Source organism: Tamandua tetradactyla, chromosome 9 (assembly GCF_023851605.1).
Source record: "Tamandua tetradactyla isolate mTamTet1 chromosome 9, mTamTet1.pri, whole genome shotgun sequence".
NCBI lineage: Eukaryota > Metazoa > Chordata > Mammalia > Pilosa > Myrmecophagidae > Tamandua > Tamandua tetradactyla.
In genome coordinates, this window is record NC_135335.1 from 7,088,944 (window position 1) to 7,103,245 (window position 14,302).

General features: G+C 40.5%; 1 protein-coding gene across 12 annotated transcripts in view; it reads right to left on the bottom strand.

Moving 5' to 3' along the window:
* RAD9A (RAD9 checkpoint clamp component A) overlaps nt 1-14,302 on the bottom strand; it is a 102,505-nt gene extending 88,203 nt beyond the window's left edge. For 10 of the 12 annotated variants that reach the window (XM_077115560.1, XM_077115559.1, XM_077115558.1 and 7 more), the window contains exons 1-2: nt 13,889-14,302; nt 11,338-11,505 (exon numbers count right to left, since the gene is read on the bottom strand). The gene's annotated coding sequence lies outside the window, so the exon portion shown is untranslated. Of the gene's footprint in view, nt 1-8,434; nt 11,506-13,888 lie in introns of all 12 variants that reach the window. The other 2 variants (XM_077115550.1, XM_077115561.1) reach the window with 2 other exon arrangements.

A 14,302-nucleotide genomic window follows, 5' to 3' on the forward strand; every position in this document is an offset into this window, starting at 1 on the left:
AAGAAGGATATTATACATTGACCATATGACACAGTATTCCACTGCTAGGTACACTCCCAAAATAACTGAAAGTAGGGACTCTGAAAGATATCTGTACACCAGTTCACAGCATTATTCACAACAGCCAAAAGGTGGAAGCAAGCCAACTGTCCATCAACAGATGAGTGGAGAAACAAGATGTGGTACATCTATACAATGGAATATTATTCAACTGGAAAAAGAAATGAAGTGCTGGTTCATGCTACAACATGGATGAATCATGAATGGAGTGAAATTAGCCAAACACAAAAGTACAAATACTGTCTGATTTATTTTATATGAAATACTTAGAATAAGCAAATTTGTAGAGACAGAAAGAGTAGTGTTGCCAGGCAGTGGTCAGGGAAGGGGGAAATGGAGAGTTATTGTTAGAGGATGAGTTTAGCTTTGGGATGATGAAAATAGTCTGGAAACAGATAGTGTTGAAAGTTACATAGTACTGTTAATGTACTTAATGTCAAGAAATTGTTCACTTAAAATGGTTAAAATTATTTTTATGTATATTTTACCACAATTAAATATTAATTATTAAAGAAAAGAACAGAGGGACTGTAACACCCAGATTATGGTCCCTAAATACTGTTAGCCACTTAAAGGAACCAAGGCTCATTAAAGAAAGGTTGATTTGTATCCTGGGGCATGAAATATAAAAGATGTACTAGACCATACTGTACTAGAAACTAAGGAAGTTCTTAAAGAATGATGGGGCATGCCAAAAAGACAGAGGAGACAGAAAGGGCTCCCACTAGCCAAATATAGAACAATTTGAGCACCAAATAATAATAATAATAACACTGAAATGGAATGGAACACACAAAATATATAAAGATATATGCATTCCAAATAAGTAAAACAAACTTAGGATCACCCTAATACCAATACCAGATAAAGACATAACAAATGTAAATTTCAGAGCAACATTTGTAGGAATATAGATACAAATATCCTCAAAAAAATAGTAGCAAATTGAATCCAACAGCACATTCAAAGGATTATACACCATGATCAAGCGGGACCTATCCCAGTAATGGAATGGTGATTTAACACGAGAAATCTAATAGTGTGATATACCACATTAATAGAATGAAGGGAAAAAAATACGATCATCTGAATTGACACAGAAAAAGCGTATGACAAAATCTTGCACCCATTTTTTTAATTATTTATTTTTATTGATGTACATTATATATTCATATACATGTAATCATCCAAAGCATACAATCAATGGTTCACAATATCATCATATAGCTATGCATTTATCATCATAATCAATTTTTTTCTTTTTTGTGAAAAATAACATAAATACAAAAAAGCAAATTTCAAAGTGCATCGCAACAATTAGCTGTAGAACAGATCTCAGAGTTTGGTATGAGTTCCAATTCCACAATTTAAAATTTTTACTTCTAGCTACTCTAAGATACTGGAGACCAAAAGAATTATCAACATAATGATTCAGCATTCACACACATTTGTTAAACCCTACCTTCTCTGTATAACTTCACCATCGCCTTTGTTGGCGATGACTAAAGAGTGATTGTTCTCTCACTCTTTAGGGGTATTTGGGTTATGCCCAGTCTAGCTTTTTCATATTGGAATACGTTGTCGCTAATATGCTGCATCCATTTTTGATAAAAGCATTCAGAAAACTAGGAACACAAGAGAATTTCATCCACATGATAAAGACCTTATATGAAAACCCCATAGCTAACATCATACTCAAGTGTCAAAGATTAAAATCTCTCCCCCTAAGATCAGAAACAAGACAAGGATACCCGCTTCATCACTGCTATTGAACACTGTACTGGAAGTGCAAGCCAGAGCAATTAAGCAAGAAAAAGAAACTAAGGTAAAAAGAAAAAAAGTAAAACTATCCCTATTCACAAATGAAATGATCCCATATATAGAAACAAACTTATTGGTCGCCTTTTTATTCTGAAAAGGAAAAGAATCAAACATATCTCTCACCATTTCTGTATAGAGGAGATTTCAGAGTAATAAAAATAGTTGACATGGGAAAGTTTTTCCTTATAGAAGAATCAAAGAATAATACATACAGGAAAATCATGTATTTTTTCTGGACAATGATCATCAATACCTGATAAAAACCTTAGGTGAAAGGTTGATGGGGAATTTTACAAGAAGGGATTCAGGTTGGCACTACCTGAACACACCTGTCAAATTTTAGCACCCCAAGAAGAGGAACAATCAGACACTATACACTACCTAATGTGATATAATAGGAAGGATACAGTACAACCAGTGAAGTATTTTGGGAAAAGAATGAATATTTAATCAAGGTTCTAGATCTAAAACTACCAGTTTACAAAACAAGCAGGGGGGAGGCAAAACATGTTAAATAACACTAAAGGGACACAATCGGCCAAATTCAGACTGTAGGAAATTGCCAGACAAATGATCTGGTTTCTTGTACAAATGAGTGGTGAAAAAAAAGCAAGGGAACCTGTTATAGATTAAAAGAGATAAGACTTACGAGGCATATCAACAAAGAAACTGTGGGACTACTCTGGATCCTGCTTTGAATAATTAACTGGAAAAGAAGACACTTTGAGACAATTGGGGAAATTTAAAAATGGACTGGGTATTTGTTGACATAAGAAATCAGTGCTAATTTTATTGGGTGTGCATTTATGTAAAAAAGGGGGAACTTTTTCTGATAGAGGTACATATAAAGTGAAATAGAATGTCTTGGGTTTGCTTTAGAACAATTCAGTATAAGAAAGAGCTTGAGTGAAAGAGAGATGGAGAAAAGGAGAGAGAGGAAGAAAGGGAAGCTGGAGGGAAGGAAGGGTGGCTATAGATGACTAAGAATGGCAAAGTGTTGATAATTGTTGACACTGGGTGAAAGGCACAAGGGAATTCATTATATCATTGTCTCTACTTCTGGGAGTTCGAAATTTTCCGTAATAAAATAAAATGAAGGACTTAAAAAAAACTTAGTTGGAACATGACAAAAGGATCTGGGCCCAACTCAAAGGAGCACCCACTGACTAAATACAAGAAGTTTTAAGCATCAAAAAGAATAAAGATGAAAAAAAAAAAAGAATAATGATGGTGATGGCTTATAACACACTGAATAAAAAAAGAATACATGAATCTACAGAGATACTACAAACAGATACTAAAAAGCTGGGACCCTGCAGAAACTGTTTCCTAGAGAAGAGGGAACATTTGCAATTGCAAATAAGGGAATTTCTAGGGCGACAAGGCGACATGTGCATACCCAAGACAAGAAGCATGCGAAGAAAAGGAGGCCCATATGCTTTGGCCTGGAGCTATTATCAAAATTCATTATGTGGATAAGTGCTGAAGGATAGTGCTCAAATCAGATAAATCTGCAAAGACGTGAAATGGTGTTATCTTTTTTCCCTCTTTTTTTTTCCTTTTAGTTAGCTCCTGGCATTCAAGGAAAATATTATCATAATGCTTGCTGGATACAAGCTTAAGGAACAGACCTCAGAATCTGTAGTCCAATGATAATAAGCTAACAGCAAATGTACAGGTTTCAACAATAGGTAACAAAACAAACAAAGAAAAAGGAAATTATGCCCAAGCAAAGCAGATGATTAAAGCTTTAGAAACCATCAGAGAGGAAGATCAGACCTGGGATATTCCAGAAAAAGATTTTTTTTAAAAATGGCCCTAAATATGCTCAAAGAGCTAAAGGAAAACATGGACAAAATACCAAAGGAAAAAGACAGACGAATACAAAAAGAATATCAACAGAAAAATGGAAATTACAAAAAGAAGCAAAACAGAGCTGAAGACTGCAGAAACAGAAATTAAAATTTCCTAGAGGGGTTCAACCAAAGATTGGAGCCGGCAGAAGAAAGAATCAGAAAACTTGAAGATAAGCCAAATGAAATCATCCAGTCTAAAGAGCAAAAGGAAGAAAGAATGAAGGAATGTGAACAGAGCCTGAGGAACTGTGGGACACCATCAAGTGTACCAATATAAGCATTGTGGGAGTCCCAGAAGGAGAAGAAAGAGAGAAAGGCGTGGAGAGAATATTCAAAGAAATAATGGATGAAAACTTCCCAAATGACATGAATATATACATGCAAGATATTCAAGGAACCCAAACAGGAAAACCCAAATAGAACCATGCCTCATTATATTATAATTAAACTGTCAAATGCCAAAGATAAAGAGAGAATTCTGAAAGCCACAAGAGAGAACAATGCGTCACATAAAAGGAGCTTCAGTAAGATTAAGTGTTGATTTCTCATTGGAAACCATGGATGCAAGAAGGCAGTGGGATGGCATTTTTAAAGTGCTGAAAGCAAAAAATTACCAACCAAGAATTCTGTATCTGGCAAAACTGTCTTTCAAAAATGAGGGAGGGATGAAGACATTCCCAGATAAACAAAAGATGAAGGACTTTGTAATCACTAAAGTTGCCCCAGAAGAGGTGATAAAGAGAGTTCTGCGGGTGGAAAGGAAAGGACAATTGACTGAAATCACATGAAAAAAATAAAGCTGTCAGGTAAGGGTAACAACACGGGTAAATATAAATGCCAGTAGTATTGTATTCTTGGTTTGTAACTCTACTTTTTATTCCCCACAGGATCTAAAAGGCAAAAGCATAATGTGCAATGAGAAATCAGTGGTTTGGGACTCAAAACGTATAAACATGTAATCTGTGACAAGAACTACATAAAGGTAGGGGGACAGAATGGTATAGGAACATAGTTTGTATATACTATTGAAGTTAAGTTGGTATCAAAACAAACGAGGTTGTTATAGATTTAAGATGTTAAATTTCAGCCCCATGGTGACTAGTATGCAAGTGCAATGACAAATTAGAGTTCAGATTCCTAGGGTGGAGGTAGGAGTCAGGGGAATAGAGAGTTAATGCATAATGGGTGTAGGGCTTCTGTCTGGGGAGATGGGAAAATTTTAATAATAGAAGTTGATGAGGGTACCACAATATTGTGAACATGATTAAATCTATTCAGTGATATGCTTGGAAATGGTTGGCATGGGGATGTTTCTGTTGTATATATGTTCCCACAATTAAAAAAGAAGAAGAAACAGCAAATACAGAGAAAATGAAAACTAAAGGCAATATGTGGTCCTGGATGGGATTTAGCAAGAGAGGACAGAGGCTCAAAGGGAAATTATTGGGACATATGGAAAAAACTGGAATATAAACTGTAAGCTTTATATCAATGTTAAATGTTTGAACTTGATTACTGCACTTCAGGTGGTTACATAAGTGAATTTCCTTGTTCTGAGGAAATGTACATGGCCAGGATCAAGTGTTCAAGGACACAATGTATACAATCTACACTCAAGTGTTCAGAAAAATGGACTGATAAATAGACAGATAGATATACAGTTAGATTAGATAGGTAGATGGATGGACAGATAGAATGATACAGGAAGTGTGACAGAATGTTAAAAGTTGTTCTTGTGGTTATCTTAGATTGGGGGATGGAAGGGGTATGCTGGAGTTCTCAGTATGGCATTTAAATAATTTTTGTAACTGTCCTGTAAATTTGAAAGTAGTTTGAAATTTAAAGTTTTTTTAAAAGGAGGTAAAGGAAAATAATTCTTTATTGAAAAATAATAGCTTATTATATTAAATGCTTAATAAATGTAGAAGAATGACATAATTTTAAAACACAATGAAATAGTTTAGGCAAAGATCTTCAAAACCAATGGCTGATATGTTTTTGAGGAACAGGATATTCACAAGTTCTTATTTACCACCCAACAGGTTACTTATGATCACAAACAAAAAGGTTCTTTGAAAATAAGAGATCTAGCAGATATCATCATGGCCAGATAATCAAACTCAATATCACCAATAATGGGATGAAGCAACATTATATGACTCCTAAAATAATGCAACTGGTAGAACATGTGACTTACGTAGTATTCCTATAAAAAAATTTAACCAGAATCTAATTGTGAGGAAACATTCAAACAAATCCAAATTGCAGGTCATTTTACAAGACAATGAGCTTGGTGTCTTCAAAAATGTCAAGGTCATAAAAAACAAAGAACAAAAGGCCAGAGGACTATTCTAGATTAAAGAAGAATAAAGAGGAATGACAACTAAAAACAATCTGTGATCCCTGATTGTATCCTGAATCAAATTTTTTAACAAAGCTATAAAGGAAACTTGGAGGATACTGGAGAAAAAATTTTTAGGTGTGCAATGAATGTTTATTGTTATTGTTTCTTGTATTAATAATGTATAGTAAATTGCTCAATAAAGCTTCTGCAATGACTGAACGGATGCATGAATGTCCTTCCCAAGCAGGTCTCTAGTACACAGGCTTGCTGAAAGATATACAAGTGTCTGCTTTTTTGTTTTTTAAATTTTCATTGACAAAACATAACAACATACAAACATGAACATTCTTAACATATGAACATTCCATTCTTGGTATATAATCAATGACTCACAATATCAAAGGAAATTTGGAGGATATTGGAGAAATTTAATTATAGTCTATGTCTAGATAAGAATAATGCATCACTGTGAAATTACTTGAATATAAAACGGACAGAGTGGTTATGTAGGAAAATGTCATTATTCTTAGGAGAATATGTGCTGAAATATTTGGGGGTGAAGGATCATATAGCCTGTAGCTCATCTTCAATTGGTTAAGGAAGAAAAGAAAGAGGAAAAGAGGAAGAAATGTTGACCAAAGATTAGCAATTGGTGAGTCAAGATGTAAGGTACATGAGTGTTCATTGTACTATTCTTTCAACTTTTCTATAGGTCTGAAATTTTCAAGAAAAAAGTTGGGAAGTGGGCGGTACAATGGTAGCTCAGTGGAAGAATTCTTGCCTGCCATGCCAGAGACCCAGGTTCAATTCCCAATGCCTGCCCATACAAAAAAAGAAAAAAAGGGGGGGGGGGGAGCAAAAGAGTTTACAGTCTAGTGCATTCCTAATACAACTTACATAGAAAGTTTGATTGAACACCATAAGTACTTGGAATCTCAGGTAGGACATGAGATTTTGTTGGTTTGTCCAGAGTGATGCCCCGATGAATTCCAGAGTGATTCAATCAGCGAGTGGAAAAGCATTTGCAAAGCTCCCTTCGGGGAATGGTGAGAAGGGGGAGAAATTCAATTTCCCCAAATTGAATTCTTGATATTCTCACAAGCAGCGTGGACAACCAAAGCTATAGGCTGAGCCCCCAGTCTTGAGGTTTGTTCATATGAAACTTAACCCCACAAAGGATAGGTCAAGTCTACTTAAAATTTAGGCCTAAGAGTCACCCCCAAGAGAGCCTCTTTTGTTACTCAGATGTGGCTTCTCTCTCCAGCCAACACAACAAGCAATCTCACCGCCCTCCTCCTGTCTTGGGACATGACTTCCAGGGGTGTGGACGTTGCTGGCAACGTGGGACAGAAATCCTAGAATAAGCTGAGACTCAGCATCAAGGGATTGAGAAAAACCCTAGAATGAGCTGAAACTCAGCATCAAGGGATTGAGAAAGCCTTCTCAACCAAAAGGGGGAAGAGTGAAATGAGACAAAGTGTCAATGGCTGAGATTCCAAACAGAGTCGAGAGGTTATCCTGGAGGTTATTCTTATGCATTAAGTAGATATCACCTTGTTATTCAAGATGTAATGGAGAGGCTGGAGGGAACTGCCTGAAAATGTAGAGCTGTGTTCCAGTAGCCATGTTTCTTGATGATGATTGAATAATTGTATAGCTTTCACAATGTGACCGTGTGATTGTGAAAACCTTGTGTCTGGTGCTCCTTTTATCTACTTTGTCAACAGACAAGTAGAACATATGGAATAAAAATAAATAATAGGGGGAACAAATGTCAAAATAAATTTAGTTTGAAATGCTAGTGATCAATGAAAGTGAGGGGTAAGGGGTATGGTAGGTATAATCTTTTTTTTTTTTCTGTTTTCATTTTATTTCTTTTTCTATTGTCTTTTTATTTCTTTTTCTGAATTGATGCAAATGTTCTAAGAAATAATGAATATGCAACTAAGTGATGATATTGTGAATTACTGATTATATATGCTAACGTTTTATTTCGTTTGTTAAATTTTTTTAATTAATAAATAAATTTAAAAAAAGAGTTTACAGTCTAATGGGACTGATAAAGATATTACATGAATAATTTCAACACAGATCAGTATATGGTGTTAGTATCAGATATGTATAAAACTTTACAAGTGGTTCAACCAATATAGTTTAATGACTGAGAAGAACCACTTCAGCAGGAAGCAACTAGGGAAGACAGGGGAAGATACACTGCTTTATCAGGTCTTACCAAGATTTCATTTGTACAGTTAGGGCAACCCCAACCCCTATCACAACACCCTCTAAACCCCCTTTCTGATTTGTTTCTCTCCCTGGCACTTATCGGTATCTGCAACATTATATAACTTACTTTTTAAAAAAAGTCTGTTTCCTTCCGGAAAGATCCATAAAGGATCTTTTGTTGTGGTTCTGATCAGCTCTACATCCCTTAGCACCTAGAAAAGTCCTGGCAAACAGAAGGTGCTCAATAAATATTTTTTTAATGAATGAATGAATATGAGAGGGAGAACGGTATGAGCAAAGGTGAAGAGTTAGAAAAACAAAAGTGTTTTCAAGGAATAGTTAGTAGTTGCATTTGCTCAGAATGAAAAGTATATGCTAGGTAGTTCTGGGAGATAAAGGCAGGTGCCAAACTGGGAAAACCCCCAACAAAGAAACAGACAGAATGTAGTATACCTGGTAGGCTATGGAGAGCACCACCACAGGCATTTAACGTGGGAGTAAAGAAGGTGAGGTGATGTAATGCTTATTAAACATTAACCCATTTACAATGTTCTAGATAGACTGAAGGGTGTAACCAGGTAGGAGGCTGTTACAGTAGTCTAGCATGGGTAATAGGGACTTTAGGATAGGTGGAGAAAGTGAGGATAAAAGGAAAGTTTTGTGGAAGAAAATGAGTTATGCTGAGGTTCACACCTAAATGTAGGAAAACAAGAGGTGCTAGGAAAGGAAATGGGAAAGTCAGCAGGAAGTGCTGGTTTGGTACTCAAGACTCAAATGAACCATAAAAAAGTGAGTGTAGTTTTACAGCCTTCCTGTCAAATGGGTCCTTCACCATCCCTTAGGCTGTCAAGCAGGGGTCCAACCAGAAACAGAATTCTCCTTCCAAGGACAGCATCCCTGCCAGACCAGCCCTGCAGGGTCCCAAGAACCACCAGGTCTTTCTAGCTATCTTAGGCTTCAGATGTTACGACCCTTCTCTGGAAGCATCTCTTCAACCTATTAGCTTCCTACAAGGCCTCCATGTTGTTCCTGAGCCTCTTCCCCCCTCCCCTTGTACCCCTTTCCCTGCTGTTAACACCTGATATTACCATGATATATTTGTCACTACTAAGAAAACAACTTTGATACATAACTATTTTTCACCCAAACAAGCACTATCCTGCTCCTGTTCATCCCCCTATCCCTGGGTAACCTCTAATCTACTTTCTATTTCTGTAATTTTGCTATTTCTAATCATCTCTTATAAGTGCTATTATACAATATTTGTCTTTAGATGCTCTGCTTATTTCACTAAGAGTTCCCAGTCTTCTTGCCCTGACCTCCCTCTCTTATCCAAGTCCTTTTTCCTTTGTAAGAGAAATCAGAGATATCTTCTCAGTAGCACCAGTCCTGCAGAGTGCAGGCCAAGATGGGTACTTCTAAGAAGCTGAGGTGCAGATGGGACAAGCAGGGAAAGTGCCCCTGTGCTAAGCAGCTGTTGCTGGCACTCCCTAGAGAAAAGGCGGATGAGAGGGAAAAGATGAATGCACAGGAGGGTTGTGGAGGGTGAGGCTGGCCAGGATGGTGGGGTGGGGCAGTAGGGGTTGCCTACAGCAACTACAGCAAGTCTCCCTACATTCAAACCATATACGCCACCCTTGGTGCCAGCCCCACCCACCACATGATTACGCAGTCCCTGGGGAGGGGCCCCTTGGGAGGGGCAGGGGCGGACATGGTCTCTGCTTACTAGCTTAGGTATCCCACTGACCCAGAAACAATTTCAACTGTTGTCCCCAAACAATTTATTCAGTCCCATGGCACTCAGACTCTCTCTATCCTAATTTCCCATTTCTGAAGGGTAGAAAATAAAAGCTTTAGGTAGGCAGGAGTGTGGGAGAGTTCCTAGCATAGGGACATTTGGAACACTGAGACAATCAGATTGTGGACATGGCTAGAGGAAGCATCCAGCTGAGCTGCCAGTGGGGAGGGTATGGAGGAAGTCTCTTGAGAGCCTTCAAAGGATTGGAGCTAGTCTACAAAAAAACCAAGAGATGGGCTGTGCAGCAGTGTTGTGCTGCTGGGGTCTCAAAGACCCACCACATCTGCCCAACTCCAATCCTTTTCAGGCCATATGAAGATAATTATGTAGGATGCATCTCATCAGTTCCCTCTCCCCACCCCAGCCTCCACTCAACCCCACAATGACCTCTGGCTGGAGTTAGGCACTTGGGGACATGTTTTGCCTGGGCTTGCTCCTTGCTGTGTCCCTCCCTACCACCCCACCTTCCTACCTTTACCTCTGAGACTCATTCAGCTATTGGCAGGGGCACCAATGGATGGGGTGTGACATTAATACCAGGCCAAGGAATCCCACTGGGCAAACTTTTGCCCCAGTTCTCCTCCTGACCCAGGGTATCAGCTTTCCTCTTCTGGCTCCTCTAGCCTCTAGTGGAATCACCTAAGTATCCTCACCTGGGAATGGGCACATTTGGTAGCGTCAAAGGGAGGAGCACCAGCTCTCAGAACGGACCCTGTTGTCTTGAGAACAAGTTGGCCTCAGCAGTTGGACCAGCAAGGGTGTGAAATGGGGAGATTCTGGTCAAATATATCCGATAATAGAAAGAAGCTGAGATCAGATGGAACACTAAGGAAAATGGGCAGGAAATTCTGGCTGAAACGGAAAGGTGTCTTGATCTGGCTTCAGGTTAGGATAGGATAGTGGCCTCACCATTTGGCAGATGGCACCCTTTTGGCGATAAGTGAGGTAGTGGAAAGATTACTAGTCTCAATGACATCATTTAGCTCTCTGATTTATAACCTAAGAATTCATACATCTCCAATGGAAAAGTGAAAGTTGTAATATCAGACCTTGTGCCTGCTGTAGAGATAAAATGAGATCATATTAGGGAAAGTACTTTGTAAATTGTAAAGGATCATGATGATACTGACAGAGGCCTCCATGACAGCACTGAGCTATGGTAACCTCATGTCTGGAGTTCTTAAGCTTCCACTTAGTTACAGGGAACCCTGACACATCCAGCAGACACTTACCTGTAGCCAGGGAAATAGGAGCAAACTGAAGAGGCAGGTGGAGAGAAATAACAGGGCTCAGGGTGGGAGTCTGTACTGTTAGAGAGATGGTTCCAACAGCTCTCTTTGGATCATGTCTCCAGGAAAAGGGGCATTTATGGCCCTCAGAAGTCCTGCACCATCCCACACCTAGGAATGAAACAGGTAGTCAATCATGGCCCATGCCCTCTTTGGCTGAGATGGTCTCCTCTGTAATAACAGAGGATTTCAGGGAAAATCTAAACCCTTGGTGGGTAAAACAGGATATGGGAGGACGTGCCTATTCTCAAGCCATTCTCCTTTCAATCCTCTCTGTGACCTTCTCAAAAACGATCTCCATCCCATCCTGAGATAGTTCTCCTCTCTGAAAGTCAATTAACATTTCTCTCGAGGGGGCCTACCTCTTGGGACATGTTTAGCCCTGGGCAGGATTGGAAGAAGGGCAAGGGCCCAGAAGTCAGACTGAAGAAGGTGCTGCTGAAGGTAACATCATTCCTTTGCAGCAGCTACAGGCCTTAGCAACCTGTTGGCCTGGTGGATGCAGTTTCCCACTCCACGTAGATCACAGGTGGGAGAGAAATATTCTTGAGGATGAGGGAGCCAAGAAAAAAACCAGACATGGACACAAATGCCACAAGAGCCCAAGGAGTGTTCATCACTTGTCTTCCAGACAGTGGAAGTTTCCTTCCCTTGGGCTTCTTTACCTCATTTTCAGGGAAGAAGACTCACAAATCCTTCTAACTATTCACAGAAGATCCTGTTCACCGGTCTTAGTTGACAGGTACTGCATTCAACATGCCAACACGGCCCTTGACCTACAATCCATCTGCCTGTTCACGGTCCTCCTCTGAAAGGAAAGCTGTCAGAGGGCATATGAATCTAATGAAAGGGATTCCAGGTAACACAGAGATCTCACCTCAATTCCTTGCTAGTGGAAACTCACAGCCCTGGTCCATTCACTAATATTTAAAGGGTGCTAACCAGATATCAAGCTTGAATAAGACACTGATCAGAATCCAGTCCCTGCTCACCAAGGATACAGATATTTCTCTTCCAGGTCTCTCGAGGGGCTGTGGGAAGGGCACCCAGAGCATCTTTCCCCTACTTCTTGGCATATCCACATTTTCCACATCCTTCAAGCCCTAGCTCAAATGCTGTCTCTTCCTTGATGCTCTTGGTAAAGTACAGGGTCTCTCCTGCCTTCCAATCTTCAAAGCTCTATCACCTATATCCCTCTTTGGACACAGCTCTTTCTCCTTGTATTATATGAGTCTTGTATGCCTATTTGATCTTCTATCCTACATGCTATGCTTCTTGAGGGCAAAGATTGTCCTATAAATCTTCCTGTCCCTCACAACACAGTACCAGGCATATAACAGGAACTCAGGAAGTGCTCGCAGAATAATGTCTCACAGCTTCCACATAAAGATGCTTGTTGGGTGAATGAAGGCTTGTTTGTAAAGCTGCTTGGGGGGGTGGGGGGGAGGGGTCCCAGATTTAAAAAAATAATAATAATTAAAAACTCCTTGCTAGGCTTTTCCCAGTGAACACAAAGTTTGAACTCAATGCAAGCGGCACAGGATTACGATGTATTTCTCATAACTATTGTGTATATCCAGTCTTAAGGAAATAGATTTTAGCTCTATATTCAGCTGTTTTTGCATCTGTCATGTGTGTTCTCATCCTCTATGAATCGTAAGGAAAAGAAGGTGTTTTCTCCACTCTGTGTTGTTTGGCCTTCCCTAGGTGCTATGTGGTAATGCTATAACCCAGCCTGCAGCTAAAGAAGGGAGAAACCTCTGTCTTTAGCATCCAACTTCGTGTACAGAGAATGGATTTAACCAGCAATAAAGGAAGTTACTCCAGAAAATTAGGAAATGGTCTCATAGTGGCTAAGGAATTTAAAATGTTATCAGAAATGATGGCTGGGACTTGGAATGGCGCTTGCTACGTGAAGGCCCCATGCTAAAAACTTATATAGATTATCTCATTTATTCCTCAAAAACCTGAGGTCATACTATCATTATCTCCACTTGTACAAAAAAAATGGAGGCTCAAGAGATGCAGTAAATTTGCCCAGAGTCACAAACCCAGGTTTCTCTGACTCTAGGTTCTGAGCTGAGGTTCTTGCTCAAACCATACCAACGGTTTCAGCAGGATGCAAAATACGCAGAAGAGATTTTAGGGATCATCCGTTTCAACCTCCTTATTTTACAGAAAAGGAAATGGGTTCAAGGACATAAAGGCACTCGTCCCCCAGGTCACAGAGAGCCAGGAGCAGCGCTGCCCCGGCATAGCAATGGGCACTGGAAATCAAGTCCAATCCCCGACTTTGCAGAGCGGGGTGTGGGGGAGTGCCAAACCCCCGAGGGGCTGGGACTCCTCCGGTACCCGAGTTCATCAAAGGCCGAGGGGCTGGAACCCCGGGCGCGCTCGCGGCCCTGCGGGGCGCCGTCTCACCTTCACCTGCGACGCGAACCATCCCACCGGCGGCCCGCACCCCGCCCGCACCCGGCCCGAGCCCCGCAAGTACCTGTTGGCGACGCGCAGGCCCGCGGCTGGGGATGACAAGGCGCTGGTCCGGCGCAGAGACGGCGGGGCTGCGCGGGCCAGAGCTGGACACCCGCCTCGCAGGCCCGGGCCTTCCCGGCCAGTTCGCCTCAGAACGCTCAGGCCCCAGTAGCGCGCGGACAACTGAGGAAAATTCGGGAGCGCTGGTCCCGGGAGGCAGGGCCGGCCTGACTTCCTCCCCTCAAGCTTCCTATGTTACCCGGTCAGCCTTCTGCAGACCCGTTCCAAGCCCCAGTGCACCTCAAGAGGAGAAACGCCTTGGGGTTCGGGAGAGTCAAGCGGCTCGGCACCCAGGGAGTGGGGGTCTGCGGGAGGGAAGAGGAAGAAGACGGGTTCCTATGGAAACTAGATGAAGTTCTTTGCGCCTGCGCCAACG